The sequence below is a fragment of the Diceros bicornis genome, chromosome 16 (genome assembly GCF_020826845.1).
Source record: "Diceros bicornis minor isolate mBicDic1 chromosome 16, mDicBic1.mat.cur, whole genome shotgun sequence".
Lineage (NCBI taxonomy): Eukaryota > Metazoa > Chordata > Mammalia > Perissodactyla > Rhinocerotidae > Diceros > Diceros bicornis.
Genome location: NC_080755.1, coordinates 54,089,594 through 54,097,224, shown reverse-complemented (window position 1 = coordinate 54,097,224; position 7,631 = coordinate 54,089,594). Strand labels below are relative to the sequence as shown.

Below are 7,631 nucleotides of genomic sequence, written 5' to 3'. Positions count from 1 at the left end.
ATTTAATCACATTTAATCATGTGCCAATATTACTGTCATCTAAAGCAAGAAGACTCATGAAACTGCAATAAAAAATAAAATTCTGTGATTTGTAATCTACCAAGTTGCCCTTACTGATCCTCAAGAGGTTAAAAATTACTATATTTAAAATTTAATTTGAAATTTGAAAGTTTAATCAGAAAATTGATTTCCAGATAATTTCCTATTACATGTCATTGAATAAAATGCGGTATGTGAAGCAATTTTTATGTCAGTTTTTGGAAGAATTTTCAATAGTCAAACACGAAAACCAGGCTTCACAAACTACTCTAGTCGTATAAGTGGAAGGATAGACACCGTCTTCCCTTAGGAAACAACATTGTCCTCTTCTGGGGAAAACCCTCAATGTATAATCTGGTTGGCTCCATCACAGCACAGCTCTGTCAGGATTATCTCAATCGTATACCTAGAGCGCACACAGGTGCTCAGCAACTATGTGACAAATGAGTGAATGACTGAGTCATGCCCTGTGAGTCACTCAGGAGCCTATCCTTGGTTCTTTAAGAACTCATTAGAATTTCTACTATAAAGGACATTATGAACATCCAAAAAATGTATCATCTGCCTCGATGTGTGTAGTGTAGTGTAGGCATTTATTCTGCACCTACTATGAGCAGTGCTGGATTAGGCAGTGGGTTCTCCGATATAGGATGACAAAAAAGATAAACAAAGCAAGCATCCTGAAGACCAGAAGAGGGGAACCGAATTCAGAACACAAGCAGGCCAGAACTTGGAAACATGCTGTAACGTTGATGGTCAAGGCAGAGTTCCAGGTCTGGAACAAGAGTAGCAGTGTGGGTGCAATACATACTTGGACGTACCTGAATCAGTTAGAAAATAGCTGAGCTGCCGGGCAGTTAGAAAGCAGGAACTTAAGGATCCCACAAAAGAGGCAAACTCAGAAATTTAGAAAAACATTTGGCAATAGACACAAGAAACCAGAACACACTGAGGGTCTGCCCTTCCAAGAGTGTGTGTGTGTGTGTGTGTGTGTGCGTGTGTGTAATTTCTCAGGTGGTAGGGCTATCTCAGGGCACAGGAACCCAGGGCCAGGCCCTTGCCTTCTAAAATCTTGACGTCTAAGGCCGTATTACTTCTGCTCCTGATAATTATCTGCCCAGATACGTGGAAACCAGAAACACTCATATTCCAAAATAGTGCCTAAGATAATTCACATTTCATTTGAGACTAATAATGCAATTGCTTCCTCCCTAAGAAGAACTTTTTTACCTATATTTTTTCTCTAAGAATAGTGTTAAGAAAAACAGAGGCTTGCACTTTTTTTTCTACACTCTAAGTTAGACATTGATCAGACTAAAGTGAAGTTCACCTTTAGATAAACTGCACATGACAAAGAGAGCGATGTCTGCATTTTCACCTCTCTGCAGTGACGTTGATGCCCATTCCAGGGGTGGCACACCAGTGACCTCAGAGGCAGTGCTGAAGCAGCTACTGCACAGGGTCCTGGCGTCTCTCTACTTCCACCGCTGGGGATCTCCGCATCCCCACACCCATGACCCATGCATCACAACATCCCTGATCCCTTATTCTCCAGAGCACATCCTGGATTGCACAAATGGTGGTGCTGTGGCGGCCATTCTCTCCATCCCAAGCCCCCTTCCTCCAAATACACATCTGCACAAATACGGAAAGTTAGACAAGTGCTCAGCAGTCCTGGGACCTTCTGCTGACCTCAGAGAGGGGCATGGAAAGGAAGCTTGTAAATATGGGTCCTCGTCCTGGCCGGCGGCCTGGTGGGTGGCACCAAAATCCGCATCACCTTCACCACCAAGGACACGAAGAGCAGTAGCTGGACATCCGGGACTGTGTGGGGCGACGGTCCACAGCCCTGTGTCCTGAACCGAGGCCTCATCCTCCTCCCCCATGGCTCCATCCTCCAAACAGCTGACAGGTTCGGGATGTTCACGTTCCTCAGCAACCCCCGGGATGCCCAGGGACGCGGGACAGCAGGGGCGGCCTGGGCGCCAGCCTGGCAGAGGCCGTGGTGGTCGTGGGCCGCATGGAGACCACCAAGGTGAAGTTCATCCACGAACAGACCTCCCCCAACCCTCAATACGGAGGATCCTTCCACGGAGTCTGGGAGATGGAGCGGGAACAAGGGCTGAAGGGGAAGTACCAGGGCCTCACCAGGCCATGCGCTCTTTGCCATGATCTCCTGGCGCAAACGGTACCGAGGGGAAAACCCCCACAAGCCCCGAAACCGCTGATGACGGGGCTTTCCGAGCTGTCGCGGGAGCAGCCTGGGTTTTCGGGAACACTCCTCTGGCCGTGATCCAGACCCCGACGCAGGGCCTGGAGGCGCACAGACACCGGAACACGTGGGGTGCGGGCTGCAGATCCCAAGGAATGAGGGGCTCAAGGTATTCTACAAGGGCGCTGTCCCCCGCCTGGGCCGGGCCAGCCTGCATGCGGCCATGAGGTCATCGTCAACCGTGAGGCGGTGAGGCTGCTCAACAAAGCGTGGAAGACGGGCTGAGCTCTGGGCTTCTGTGTGAGGCGCCCCCTCGCCCCGGCGCCTCCAGACCAGCGCCCGCAGTGCTCTTCTCGCAATTCCAGTGCAATGTGCCCCGGCCCCCTTCCCCCCTCCCTCGCCTTCTACGGCCTGGGGCTGAGCCTGTGGCCATCCAGTCCATGTGTCCAGTAGTGCTGTGTGGTTGGTATGACACCACCGTTGTGTCCATGTGTCTGGTCACAGCTGGGTGATGCCCTGGCCTGTGAATCTGTGCCCACTTCTTCATGTGCTTATTCATGAGCCCTGTTGGGTCCACAGCCCTGCAGTCATGGCCTGGTCCAAGCCCAGTGACTTCCACCCTGGGAGCAAAGGCACCTGCCTCAGCTTGGCGTCACTGCATTCCAGGGGCTTCGAGCCCCATGCCCTTCTCCTGCTGCTGGCCTTAATTGGCCCTCCGGCCCTCTGTCTGCCTGGGACAAGGTAACACCTGCCGCTCTCAGGACCACCCACCCAAGGCAGAGTAAACTGGCTCCTGTCAAAAAAAAAAATGCAATCCATATATCTGGCACACAACTTTTATTCACAATATGTTAAAAACAGTTAGAAGTCAATAATAAGAAGACAATCTAATAAAAATGGGCAAAAGATTTAAACAGACACTTCACAAAATCCACATGAACTATATGCACACGAAATGATTCTAGACATCATTAGTCCTAAGAGAAATGAATACATTAAATCCACAATGAGATACCACCTGTACACCCACTAGAACGTCAATAATGAGGAAGACTGGCCACACCAACCATCAGTGAGGATGCAGAGCAACTGGAATGCTCATACAGTGCTGGTAGGAGAGTAAAATGGCACAACTACTTTGGAGAACATTTTGGCAGTTTCTTCTAAATTTAAACATATATTTACCATATAACCCAGTAATTTCTTTCCTAGGCATCTACCCAAGAAAAATGAAAACATATGTCCACACAAAGATTTATGCACACAAAGGTACATAACAGTATTACGCAGAGTAGCCAAACGCTGGAAGCAGACCAAAAGCCCATCAATGGGTAAATGGATAAACAAAATGTGGTTTATCCATACAATGGAATACTATTTGTCAACAGAAAGTAACAAGCCACTGATATCCCAACAACATTGATGAATCTCAGAAACACAGTGTTGAGCTAAAGAAGCTAGACACAAAAGAGGACACACTATCTGAATCCATTTGAATGAAACTCTAGAACTGACAAATGTACCCTGAAGTGATTGAAGATGGATCAGCAGTTGCCTGGGCTGGGGTTGTATGGGGGTGGTTGACTGGGAAGCAGAACAGTGTTCCAGGAGGATGATGAAAATGTTCCGTATCTTGGTTATGGTGGTGTTTTCATGGATGTATACGTTTATCAAAACTCAAGTTCTAGGCTTAAAATGGGGGCATTTTATTTTATGTGAATTATGTCTCAATAAAGTTGATTAACTATTAATCTTTTTGAAGTCTCTTCTGATTTTCCTTACAGAAAACTCCCAAATACCACACGTCAATACCCTCCTTCCAGGAGGTGGAGTTTAATCTCCCCACCCCCACTAGGATGAGCCGCACTTAGTGACTCACTTTCAAAGATTATAGAGCACGGAAAGGGAAAAATAGCAACTTTACAGTGCAGAAACCTGGCAAACTCTACCTTAACCAAGCGATCAAGGTTAACATCTGAGTGACGTCATGTAGATGTCAGGAAGCCCCCCATGAGATGTGATGAGAAGGGTACTTCACCTCCATGATATTCTTTCCAAAAGCCCATAGCTTAAACTAGCTTAAACCACAAGAGGAATTCACTTGCTGGTGGAATTGTGACAACAAAGTGGATCAGATTTTCTCAAGGAAGATAGATAGATAGATAAATAGATAGATAGATAGATAGTCTCTATTTCTTAGCACTGTTTCTCAGTATTGATCTCATCTTCTCCTACTATATAAAGGAAAGTTTCCTACATCATGAGAAGAATGGTGTTTACTTCAGCTAATACCTAGATTACCTTATTCCAGCTAGTGACCCCCAAGGAAAGAGAGCTTCTCTCCCCCATCTTTATATGAAGTCCCAGGCCACATTCTCACCCTTTATACAGGTTACTGTGGATGAAGGTGTGTGGTACAATGATTGGCCAAGACTGGACCATGTTACCTTTCAAGGGCCTTTGTTACTATGGTTAGCAATCTTACACATATTGGCACCAATTGGCACCAGAGAGGGCTTAACCGGTAGCTCCTCTGCTGTTTGCCAAAAGGATGTGGCTCAATTGTGTCACTTGGTTTTATTGCAATATCAACCTTTTGTCGCTTGTGGACATGCCCGGCTCCATAGAGGACACTTGCAAAACCAAAGAAGGAGATCTTCAACACCTGGTCAAGGATGTGTGGAGTGAGGAGGCCTCATGTCTGCATCTGGTGGGCAAACAACAGTCACGGCCCTGAACTCAGTTGTGTTAGTGACACCTCTATTATATCTGTTTACTTGTCAGCCCATACCCACTGCGTTTTGCGCCATTGCACTTCCTAAAGGCTTTTTACTCATAACTAAGATGCATCACCTCCTCTCTTTCTTCCTTGCCTTCTAAATAAACTAAAAAATGCATAGTCATCTGGGTGATGGTCGGAAGCAGAAGGAGCTGGTTTGGCCTTCCTATCCTAAGCCTGAGTAAGATGTCTGGTCCAAAATGCTCAGGGATTTTATGAATATGGAAGACTAGGTTCTTCAGCTGGTGCAGTTCTTCAGCATGAGAAAATATCACTCAACAAAATACCCAAAATATTAACACTCCCTCATTTTTTAAATTCCCTTAGGATATCTTATATTTATGCTCTTTATTGTTTTTGTTTTAATTTTATTTTTTAATAAAAATTGTATATACTTAAGGTTTACAACATAATGATTTGATATACAAATTAAGAAAATAATTCCATTCACAATAGCATCAAAAAATTATCAAAATAAATTCATTGAAAGAATATTTGTACAATGAAATCTACAAAATATTGCTGAAAGAAATGAAATTACTAAATAAATGGAGAGACATTCAATATTTAATATTCATGGATTGGTAAACTCAATGTCAAGCAAATTGATCTATAAATTTAATGCAATTCCTATCAAATCCCAGTAGGCTTTTTAAATAAATTGACAAGCTAATTCTAAACTTTATACGAAAATGTGCAAGACCTAGAATAACCAAAACAATTTTGAAAAAGAACAAAGTAATTACACTCCCTAACTTCAAAACTTATTATAAATTTACAGTAATCAACACAGTGTGGTATTGGCATTTCAGTAGGCATATAGATCAATAGAATGAAATTGAGAGCCCAGAAACATAATCTTATATTTAAGGTTAACAGATTTTTGATAAAGGTCCCAAGACAATTCAATGAAGAAAGGATTATCTTTTTAGGAAATGATACTGTGACAATTATATATTCATAGTCAAAAAATCTAAACTTAGGGCCGGCCCGGTGGCGCAAGCAGTTAAGTGTGCGTCCTCCGCTGCGGCGGCCCGGGGTTCACTGGTTCGGATCCCGGGCGCGCAACGACGCACTGCTTTGGCAAGCCATGCTGTGGCAGCATCCCATATAAAGTGGAGGAAGATGGGCACAGATGTTAGCTCAGGGCCATCTTCCTCAGCAAAAAAAGAGGAGGATTGGTGGATGTTAGCACAGGGCTGATCTCCTCACAAAAAAAAAAAAAAAAAAATCTAAACTTAGACACTTACCTCACCACACACACACATACACATATGACACAGGGAAAAAAAAAAAAACTACACACACACATGTGGACCACAGACTTAAAAGGAAGAGTTAAAACTATACAACTTCTAGAAGAAAACAAGAGGAAATCTTTGTATACTTGAGTTAGAGAAAGAGTTCTTAGATACAACACCAAAAGCATGATTCTTCAAAGATAATATTGATAAATTAGACTCTAATTGCACTTAAAAAGATACCATAAAACTACTATGAGATACTACTTCATGATCACTAGGATAGTAATTAAAATTAAAAATAAAAACACAAACTATAACAAGTATTGGCAAAGATGACTAGAATTTGGGACCCTCAAACATTGCTACGGAATTGTAAAATGATACAGCTACTTTGGAAAACAATTTGGCAGTTCCTCATAATGATAAACATAAAGATACCATATGACCCAGCAATTCCATTCCTAAGTATATACCTAAGAGAAATGAAAATGTATGTCCATACAAAATGTTCATAATAGCCAAAAACTGGAAATAATACAAATGTTCATCAGTTGATGAATGGATAAACGAAATCTGAAATATTTGTACCACGGAACATTACTCAGTCAAAAAAAGAATGAAGTACTGATTTGTGCTATAACTTGGATGAACCTTGAAAATATTATGCTAAGTGAAGGAATCCAGTTACAAAAGGCCGCATATTGTATGATGCCATTTATAGGAAATGTCAAAATAGGCAAATCCATAGAGACGGAAAGTAGAATAATGATTTCCATGAGTCGAGAAAGAGAGAGAAATGGGGAATGACTGTTAATGGGGGTGGGGTTTCTTTTGGGGGTGTTGCAAATGTTCTAAAATTAGATAGTGTAGATGTTTACACAACTCTGTAAATATAATAAAATCACTGAATTGTACACTTTATTGTGAATTTTATAGTATGTAAATTATATCTCAAAAAGCTGTTATATTTTTTTAAAATACGCCACCGGGAAAATTGAAAGAAACCATAGACTAGGAGGAAATACTCACATACCAAGTATTTGATAAAGGACTTGTAGACAGATATGAAAAGAACTCATCAACTCAGTAATAAGAAGACAAACAACCCAATTCAAAAATGGGCAAATGATTTGAAAATACATTTCACCAAAGAAGTCATACAAATGGCAAGTAAGCACATGAAAAATATTCAACCTAATTAGTCATTAGGTATATGTAAATTAAAACCACAATGAGATACCACTTTACACCCACTAGAATGGCTATCAGCATAAACGCAATACTAAAAGTTGGCAAGAATGTAGAGAAACTAGAACCTTTATACTTGCTGGTGGGAATGTAAAATTATATAGCCACA

At 42.3% G+C, this 7,631-nt stretch overlaps 1 pseudogene; it reads left to right on the top strand.

Moving 5' to 3' along the window:
- Positions 1–689: 689 nt before the first annotated feature.
- On the top strand, positions 690–2,536 carry LOC131415207 (tricarboxylate transport protein, mitochondrial-like; annotated as a pseudogene).
- The last annotated feature ends 5,095 nt before the right edge of the window (positions 2,537–7,631 follow it).